This window comes from Gossypium arboreum, chromosome 13 (genome assembly GCF_025698485.1).
Source record: "Gossypium arboreum isolate Shixiya-1 chromosome 13, ASM2569848v2, whole genome shotgun sequence".
NCBI classification, from domain to species: domain Eukaryota; kingdom Viridiplantae; phylum Streptophyta; class Magnoliopsida; order Malvales; family Malvaceae; genus Gossypium; species Gossypium arboreum.
In genome coordinates this window covers 81,662,368-81,673,307 of record NC_069082.1, presented here as the reverse complement: position 1 = coordinate 81,673,307, position 10,940 = coordinate 81,662,368, and positions in this window count along the sequence as shown.

The following is a 10,940-nucleotide window of genomic DNA, read 5'->3' as shown; positions in this document are numbered from 1 at the left end:
AGTCTTACTAGATACCAAATTCACACTTACATATGAATGAGTTGATCTTGGATCTATTAATGCAATAACTTTAGTATCATAAAGAGTAAAAGTACCGGTGATGACATCTAGAGATGATGCTTCTTCGCGAGCGTTAATAGCGTAGGCTCAGGCAGGTACTCTAGCATCAGATCTTACTGTAGTGTCTTTTGTCACACCTCTACCACCACACACATTACTCGTGTTTTTGGATGGTCTACCTCTAGCTGCAGTGTTACTCAGCCTTACGTTCTGTACATTATCTTTTTCAGCTAAATCTGGACAATATTTAATAAAGTAATCTCGTGAACCACAACTGTAACAAGTTCTATTATTACTTTTCCCCCAATAATCTCCAAAATGTTGTCTTCCACATTGTTGACACTCAGGTTTAACATCTTTTACATTGCCAACACTCGATACTGACGTGGCTTGAGCTTTAGAATTGGTATATTGCTTCACGCAATATCTATTCTGATACCCCGCTGAAGCTGTCGATCGGTTAAAATAGTATCTAGATTTCTTCAATAAAGAATGATAAGATTTATTCATCAATCTCTTCCTCGAATCTCTTGCCTCTGAATCAGCTTTTCTCTTTTCTTTGCTGAGATTTTTGGCTTTACAAGCCCTCTCAACCAATACTACAAATTCTTTCAGTTCAAGTATCCCAACTAATAGCTTTATATCTTTATTCAACCCGTCAACAAATCTTTTACACATGATCTCCTCAGTAAACACATATTCCTGGGCATATTTGCTTAATCGAATGAATTCTCTTTCGTACTCAGTGACAGTCATTCAATCCTGCTTCAATTCTAGAAACTCTTTATGTTTCTGATCGAGGAATCTCTGACTTATGTACTTTTTCTGGAATTCAGTTTGAAAGAATTCCTAAGTAACCCATTCTCTAGAAACTACTTATGTCAATGTTTTCCACCAGCGATATGCATTATTTCTAAGCAAGGATACTATGTATTTGATACATTCATCTGGAGTACAGGACAATTCATTGAATACTCGGATAGTGTTCTCAAGCCAGAACTCAGCTCTCTCAGCATCTTCATCAATTGTACCCTAAAACTCTTCAGCCCCGTGTTTACGAATCTTAAAAACAGGTGGTTTCCTCAATTGAATTAGATCTAATATTGGTGGCAAAACCGGGACTTGTTGAGGAACAAGTGGGGGTGGAGGTTGTTGAGCAGCCGGATTCGTTCGTACGAATTCCATGAACCATTCACTCATCATTTGGAAGAAGGCTTGCTTATCCTCTCCCCCTTGGTTACTAGAAATCGATCCAGTTTCAGTTGGCGCTGTCCCTTGAGTGGGAGCAGGCACATTACTTTCTACATTGTCAGCTATTGCTCGATTGGGATCCATTTGCTATATGAAAAACACATTTTAACTGTCAGGAATCATCATACTATCGCAGTTTATATATGTGGCATGTATAGCTAGACTCTTATTTGCTGCGTTAGTCCTAGAACCGACTAAATCGTAGCTCTGATACCAATAAATGTAACACCCCTAACCCATATCCAACACCAGAATAGGGTTACGAGGCATTACTGAATAATATATCCCATTCACATACATTTAAACATTCATTATCAAAAACCATTCGCAAACATTCACACTGTCCCTTATAAGGTTCTACAAGACCTTAAAACATGCTTAAGAGTGGTTGGGACTAAACCGATCACATATAAAAATTTTCGAACACTTAGAAAAATTTTACATTCATAGGTCACAAGCCTGTGTAAGAAGGCCGTGTGCCTCAAATGGCTACCGGACACACCCATATCATAGGTCGTGTGGAAACAGAGCGTACATACTGACTTGTACCACAAGGCCGGTGACACGCCCGTGGGAAAATTGGAGGGTTACTGACTTGGGCACACGGCCAACCACACACCTCTGTGTCTAGCCTATGTACCTTTAGAAATGGCCACACACGCCCATATGCGAAGGTTGTGTGCCTCACACGGTCGTCAGACAACCCATGTGTCTATGCCGTACTCAAAACTGACTTAAATTCGTAGTGCTACCTCAAGGGACACACGGCCGTGTAACATGACCATGTGTTGCACATGGCTGAGACACACATTCGTGTCTCTACCTGTATGGACAAAAATAGGCCATTTGAAAAGCTAATTTTCCACCCTACAATCATGCATACAAATCAACCTATTTGGTACCATTTCAAGTCATTTATAAGCAACCAAAACCATCCAAATCATACACATAACATCCCATCTATCATCAACCATTTTAACTAATCAATTCCACATACAAAATAAACCAAATCATTATGCCAAAATCATCACAACTTGCATATATTTCCTATTCACTAATTCATCATATCATCATCTCAAACCAAACCAATTCATAAAGCATTATACACATCACATATAACACTTACTAAACACATAATTCAAGCCAACTTAAATGGCTATACATACCATAATTACCAACCAATTCTCATGGCAAATATCATGACTCAAAAACATACCAAAATAACACTAGCCTATACATGCCATATACCATATATACAAAGCTTCAAAAGTACCAACAAGATGACTTGATAGTGTGATGATGGTTCCCGATGATCCCTGATGTCCGAGCTAGCTTCGATACTCTATAAAACAAAGACAAATAACACACAGAGTAAGCTTCATAGCTTAGCTAGTTCATACCAAAAATATTCAATAGTTCATAATATATAAAACATCATTTAATTCTAATCCATAACCATTTAACATGTATATACCAATTCATCAAGCTTCATACACATAGTATCAACTACCATATAGGTATCGTACATACCTGTACTTTGCTGTATTTATTTATTTCATTCTCACCTCTTTGTTCAACATATTAATTCATTCGAAAGTCTTTCAATACTTTAAGAACTCACGCACTTAGTGTATTAGTGATTAGCTGAAGCTAAAATGATCTCGCACACTTAGTGCCATCACCTTAAACCAAAGCTATCTCAGTATTGCACACTTAATGCCTCATATAACTGAAGCTATTCCAATTCACACACTAAATGCTATTTATAGCCGAAGCTATTTTCAAACGCACGCTAAGTGCCAAACATCGTAGATTTATCGTTATACGCAATTGTGTCCACATATATACAATTTATGCATTATTAAAGCATTAAAAACATAATTGTAACATTTATCACTACGAACTTACCTTGTACTCAGAATGGATGAATCGGATCGATTACTCGATAACCTTTAATTTTCCTCGATCTAAATCCAAATTCTTTCTTTCTTGATCTATATGCATTCAAAATTAACCCATTTAAACACCAATTCATTCAATTTAATCCACAAACACATATTTTGTCATTTTTTCACTTTATCCCCTAAAGTTACACATTTATTCCTTTTAGTCCCTATTTCACAAAACACACAATTTACACAAAATTTAATTTCACCCAAGCCTAACTGAACTTCCTAGGGACTCCTAGCAGCCCAAAAATTTCATTTATTTCACAATTTAACCCCTCAATTTACACTTTTCTCAAATTAATCCCTAATTGACATTTTTGTCAAAAACCTTTACAAAACATGTATATCAAGCACCAGGCTTTCATAATTCATCATCAAACATAATAAAGCTCAATCATTCATCATTAAAAACTTTGAAAATCATCAACACTTTTAAAAATTGAGACATGGGCTAGCTAGAATACAAAGCAACGATCACAAAAAAAATCATCAAAAACCGATCAAAAATCATACCTTAATCAAGGATTAAAGGTGCCGAATAAACAAGCCCAAAATGCTCTTCTTTTTCTTTTATATAATATTTTGATGAAGGCATGAATTAATGAGCATTTTGTTTTATTTTTAACTAATATTAACTTAATAATCAAATACCAATTCTACCATTAATTAAAACATTATAAAATCACTTAATATATACCCATTTATGTCAAATTCCACTATCAATGTGACAGCCCTAAATTGACCCTAGTCGAAAAGCGGTTTCGGGACCGCTAAACCGAGTCACCAAAGTATTTGAATATGATATTTATTGTCTAAAATATGTGAATATGAATGTGTGAAAGTTTTAAGCTTCGATTTAGTCGATTGCATGTGAATTTAGTTAATAGGACTTATGTGCGACACTTTTGAAATGTGATAGGTTAATCTATAAGGACCTATTAATGCATGTTGTATAAATGATGGGTTTGCATGTCAAATTACCCAAGTTTTAGATAGTGGCCGGCCATGCAATGGGTTAAAACATATTATAAACATTTTGTGTTAATGTGTTGTGTTAAAAATAATAAAATAAAAGGTTAGTAATAAAGTAATGAAAAGGGAGGGGTGATGAAAACAAAGTTGTTTCATCCATGCTCCTCCATTGCCGTGACTTGAGGAAGGAAGAAGAAGAGGATTCTCTTGCTTCATGTTCGGTTGGTTGATGTTTAGGAAGAGGTATGTTTGATGATTATTCCATAAAACTCATGCATACTTTTAGTTGTTAGTTTGAATTCTACCTATGTGACAGCCCTAATTTGACTCTAGTCGAGAAGTGGTTTCGGGACCACAAAATCGAGTCACAAGAATAATTAAATGTTATATTTTATGCCTGCTATAAGTGAAAGTGTATGTGTGAAAATTTCATGCTTTGATTTTGTCTTTTAAATGTGAAATTAATTAGAAAGGACTTATGTGTGAAACTTTGGAAATGTGATAGGTTAAATGGTAGTGAGCAAATAATGCATGGTGGAAAAAATGTAGACTTGCATGTCAAATTCCCACTTTAGAGGAAGTGGCGGCCATGATGGTATGGGATACAAAATATATGCATTTTGTATTAATATTATAATGACTACATGGTTTTATAATAGGAAATAAGTATTAGAAAAAAAAAAGGAAAGCCATACATCCTTGCCTTGTTCTTGCCGAATGTTTGAGAAAGAAAGAAGAAATATGCTTTGAGGATTTGGAATATAGCAAGCTAAAAATTTAAGGTAAATTTCATGTAGTTTTTGTTAATTTTAATAGATGTGTGATCCTTGTTTAATTAGTCTTAAAGCCCATATTGAAATTTTGATTTCGGTTGAGGTATGTGCATTCGGTCATAGAGAAAATTGAATCAAATTTGGTTGTTTGTCTTAATTAAGGAGAGAAATTTATGAATCTATAATTATAAGTGACTAAGTGGTAAAATATTGGGTTGGAGGGACTTGTATGTGAAGAGATGTTATTCGGTTGAGAGTATCTTTGACAAATTTAGTTCTTGTTATTTTGCATGAACTTAGATTAATTTGTAAGGACTTGAAAATACTAAGGAATATTCAGATGAAGTGAAATAGATAAAATGTTGAGTAATTACATGTTAAGGATGTTAAGGCTTAATTGTTAATGTCCGAATTTTATAAAGGGGGCTGTTATGCGAATTAATTTTAAGTTGTGTTATTTTATATATATATATATATATATAATCTATAGGGTAATGTTAAGTGGATCAATTGATCGATTAAATAGTTGCTTTACTTTAATTTAAGCTCAGGACCCAAAGAACCGAGATTTGGATCGGGAAAGGCGAAGTTAGCCGAGTAGTCGACACTATTGTACGAAGTTGTCGAGGTAAGTTCTTAAGTAATTTAAATTCAATTCGGTATGCTTAGAATTTGAATAAACATAGTAAGGTAAAACGCTTGATTATATAGATGTATAAATATAATGTGATGGATATATGTTTGGAGAAATGATTAGATAGAATGTGGCTAAATTATTCATCCGAAATAGACATTAGAAATATAATATCTGCATGTGTGTTTGAATAAATAAATTGAACCGAATGTAGTTATACTTTTGAATTGAAATAGACATTGAGACAAGGTGCAAGGTATTTTTAAATGAAAGGATTGATGAAATTGATGTGTATCAAAGTAGTTGTGTTACGACTCATACTATGTGTAATCTTAGCAATGAGCTAAGTAGTGAATGATTGTAACATCGGGCTAAAAGCCTAGCAGGCATATTGCGGTGATATGATTCGAGTTATAATTACGGCGGGCTACATCTGGTATGATTTTTAGCGACTAAGAATTGATGTGTTATTGAACAAGTTAAAAATGAGTGTAAAGCCATGTATGAGTTAAATTGTTATTAATTCGTAATAAGGTACGCATGTGAATAGTTATGAGAATTTTTGTATGTAATTTATGATTGAATGATGGCTATGATTTAAATGATATTGATTTGGTATATCCAATTGAAGGTAAGTTATATTGAATTGGTGAAACATATAAGCCTATATTGAGTTGATATATTTGTTTATGTGGGGAATTGAATAGAAATTTTATATTCGGTCATATGAAGTGTTTCATTTAATTAAAGGATTGAATTTCATATAAGGATATATCGTATAAATATATGTATATATATATGGTGAATTGTATATACTTGGCCACATATGTAAGTAATTATATGATGGTATAATTGACCTTGAGTACTCGGTCAAGTTAACTCAATGGGATTAAAGTACATCGTTAATGTTTAATTTGGCTACTATGAAATGAAAGTAAGATCGAGATATGTTTGTATGGCCGAATGGTAAGTATAAATTGAAAGTAATATAGTTAGCATGTATATAGCTGAATGGCAGGTATGAACCAGTTTGATATTTACTCAATGTAAAGATTATTATGTGAACTAGTTAAGTATATTGGGTCTTGTGAATAGTACTGAATGAGTCTTAATTGTATGCATATGTGATAATGTGTATTAGGTTATATGTGACAGCCCAAAATTGACCCTAGTCGGAATGTGGTTTCGGGACCACAAAACCGAGGCATAAAAATAATTTAAAATTTATTTTGATGCCTATAATATGTGTATGCTCATGTATGACATTTTTTGATGATTGATTTAGTGTTATAAAGGTGAATTTCACTAGAAAGGGCTTAGTAGTGAACTTTGAAAGTACGATAGGAAATGTGTGATGACTAATTAAAGCATGCATGCAAAACAATGGACTTGCATGTCAAATTCCCTTTTATAGGTGGTGGCGGCCATGACCAAGAAATATGGGCTAAACATGTCATGAAACATGTTTTGTTGGGCATTAGGGAGAAATAATAAACAAATAAGCATGGGTAAGAAAAGAATGAAAAAAAAAATGTGTGTGTAAGTGTGGTATCTCCCCATTGCCGTGAGTTGTAAAGGAAGAAAGAAAAAATTTGTTCATCCTTTCTTTGAGCCAAAACTAAGGGGAAGAAGAGATTTTTGCTTCATTTTATTTGTTTAGAAGAGATCTAGAAGGAGATTTGGCTAAACTTGCACCAAGATTAAGGTATGTATGAGGTTGTGTCATGAGATTCATGCATGTTTTAGTTGCCAACTTGATGTTCATGTTAGCCATGGTTCAAATCCTTGTTATGCCATGGAAGTGGTATTTGGTCAAAGTTGATATTGTGATAAAGCCATTGCATGCTAAGTGTGAAGCTTGATGATGATGCATGCAATGATGGATTGTCTACTCTTGAAATTTCTTTGTAGCCATCTTGAGTAAGACTTTGAGTTTTCTTTTTGTTTAACCATGATTGAAGTTGAAAGGGGCATGATTGTGATGTATTCGGCCATGATGCATTCATGAGCATGGTTCATGCTTCTTGCATGTTAGTTAGAATTTGTGTTTTGGATGGCTATGGACACCTTGAAATTCGGCCTTGCACATATATGTATATATATGTTTGCACATGATGTTTTGGTTATGAAGTAAGTGATGAATATGTTTGTTTAAAGAAGAAAATGTTGAAGAATGTTTGTGAAATTGCAAGTACATTCGGCCTAGAATACCTATGATGTGGAAATCTTGGAATTTATTGTTGATTTGGTGCAAGTATGACTAAGTATAATCGGCCATATGAGTGCTTGATGATGTATTATAAGTATGGAGCCACAATATGTAAAGCATTAACTAGTAAAATGCATGCTGTTTTTGTGTGGTGTTAAGTGTATAATTGGCCTCAAATTGGACATGTATGTTCGGCCTTAAGTAGCCGATTGATGGCCTTAGCTTTTCCTTGATGCTTGAATGGATTGTATTGAATTGCTTGATGTAGTATAAAATGTGCATGACCATTGTGTACTCAAGCTAAAGGGTGGCCATATGACCATTTAAACTCCTTGTCATATTCGCCATAAGCTAGCATAATGAGGTATTAATAAATTAAATTTGTCGAATTAGCTCAAGAGCTTAGAGGGCCACAATTGGACAAGGGAAGGAAAAAGTGATCGAATAGCCGTAAAAGCCGTTCGACAACATCCGAGGTAAGTCCTCAAGAAGTGACCCTACTTGAATTATGTGAAATGAAATATGGATGTGTAATGATTATCGATTTATGTGTGTATGAGTATTTGAATGATACCGGGCTAAGTCCCAAGGCGATTATGCTAGTGATTACCTTTGTGTTTGAGCCTTAGTAACGAAAATGAAATATGAATGTCTAATGATTATTGATGTATGTGTGCATGAGCAATTGAATGATATCCGGCTAAGTCCCAAGACGTTATTGCTGGAAATTATATCCGGTTAAGACCAAGGCAATTGTGCTAGCGGCTACATCCGGCTAAGACCCGAAGGCATTCGTGCTAGTCGTTCTATCCGGGCTAAGACCCGAAGGCATTCGTGCACGTGGTTATATCCGGTTGTATTCCGAAGAAGCTTGGGCTGGAGGTGAGTGTTGGTTGCTGTAATGAATTCAATTGGTACGCTCGAAAAGCCCAAAGAATAAGGTATGTTTATCGTGCATTGGAAAGTCGACATGTTTGAGCAACATTCGCTCGATCGACTAACAATTTCAGCTATTGAATTGGTTGGTACCTTGTGAAAGTATATAATGATGAAGTGTGAAGTAAGAATGATTATGTGAATGTGTATTAATGAAATGATGCATTTGGCCATGTGAATGTATTGCTTTAATTAAAGCTGATTTTATTCCTTGAGACTTACTAAGCATAAAAATGCTTACCCCGTTGCTTTGGCTCTCTGTTTTATAGATTGTGCTCGATAGCAATCGGATTTGGGATCATTAAAGTCGAAGTCATCCACACTATCAAAGCCTCCATTTTGGTATAAATTTTGGTTGAACTTTGAAATGGCATGTATAGGACTACCCTTGCTGGTTTAAATATGTTGTGATGTATATGTATACGGCCATGCGAAAATGGCTCGTAAAAGTGAAGTACGAACTTAGACTATTTGCGGTTTGTATATATATATATATATATGGTGTCATGATGTGATTATGGATTGGAAATGGGAATGTTGGTCACATGATCAGCCATTGGTATGGTTAAAATGATCATATGTGAACCTATGTATGGCAAGACTAGTTGGTTCATGGAGACTACAAACTAGGTAAGACCTACCTTAAAAACAGATGCTGCCAGCTGCAGTGACGTGAATGTGAAAAATCACCAAAATTTGTAGGAATGGTGTTAAATAGTGAATAAGCTATGTGAATGAACCTTGATGAGTCTATTTTCATATGGAAGAAACGAAACGGTCATAGGAGTTACTTGTTAAGAGATATTAAAGCTATTGTGAGACAGGGCCAGAACGGTTTCTGGGTCCCCTGTCGCAACTTTAAAAATTTACTATAAATTATCCAGAAAGAATTAGGAGTCGTTCCTTATATGTACAGATTCCATATTGAGTCTAGTTTCATTAGAAACAAACGACACCAGTATTAAAGCCCTGTACAGAGAGATATTCAAGTTGTAACGCGCGAAGGTCAGAGCAGTCGATCCCTGTAACATGGGTGACTTTAACTAATAAACTGTACCAATTGGCCCAACCAAAAATTCTAGAAATAAGTCCATGGATGGATATATGAGTCTAAATTCAGGGAAAATTTACGAAACCAGTTTCCGAGTTTTGAAACTCGAGATATGATTTTTAAGACGACGGTGACGCAGTTTTCCAGCCTGACTGGAAATGTCAAATTGGTGGGCAAAATATGTGGACTTGGCTTGTTAACCCCTCGTGTCCGACACCGGCGATGGTCTCGGGTTCGGGGTGTTACAATTTTATTGGTATCAGAGCCACGGTTTAGTCGATTCTAGGACTACCGTGATGTGTTTGGGGTCTAGCTATACATGCCATTAAATGATGAATCGATAGTGTGGTGATTTCTGACAATTTGACTTTGTGTTTGTTTATAGTAATGGATCCCGATCCCAACCGAGCGATAGCTGATGATGTGGAGAGTGTGGCGCTGCTCCGTGCAAGGGACAGCGCCGCGGACTCTCAACCTATGGCCAGCAATCCGAATGATGAGGCTAAGCAAGCCTTTTATAGTGTGATGAATGAATGGTTTAACCAATACATTCGAACTAACACGGCTATTCCACAACCTCCATTCCCGACAAATGCAACCCCCGCACCTACAATACCTCCGTAGAATCGACCAAATAAGGTCAAGTAAGCCCCCAGTCGATAGGATTCGAAAACATGGGGCCACTGAATTTAAAGCTATGGATGATGATGATGCCGAGCGAGCTGAATTTTGGTTGGACAACACTATCCGGGTGCTCGATGAGCTATCTTGTACACCCGATGAGTGCTTAAAGTGTACCATCTCCTTGCTACGTGAGTCCGCCTACTATTGGTGGAGTACTCTGACTTCTGTGGTGCCTAGAGAGCAAGTGACTTGGGAATTCTTTCAAACCGAGTTCCGAAAAAAGTATATCATCGAGATTCATCGACCAAAAGCGAAGGAATTTCTTGATCTTAAGCAAGGTTCTATGTCGCCACCGATCACGAACGAAAATTTGTGAGGCTTAGCAGACGCAGCGAGAATGCATTTCGTCCGAAGCTATTATGTGTAAACGCTCGAGGATGGGCTGAATGATGATATAAGGATGTTCGTTGGCATTCTCGAG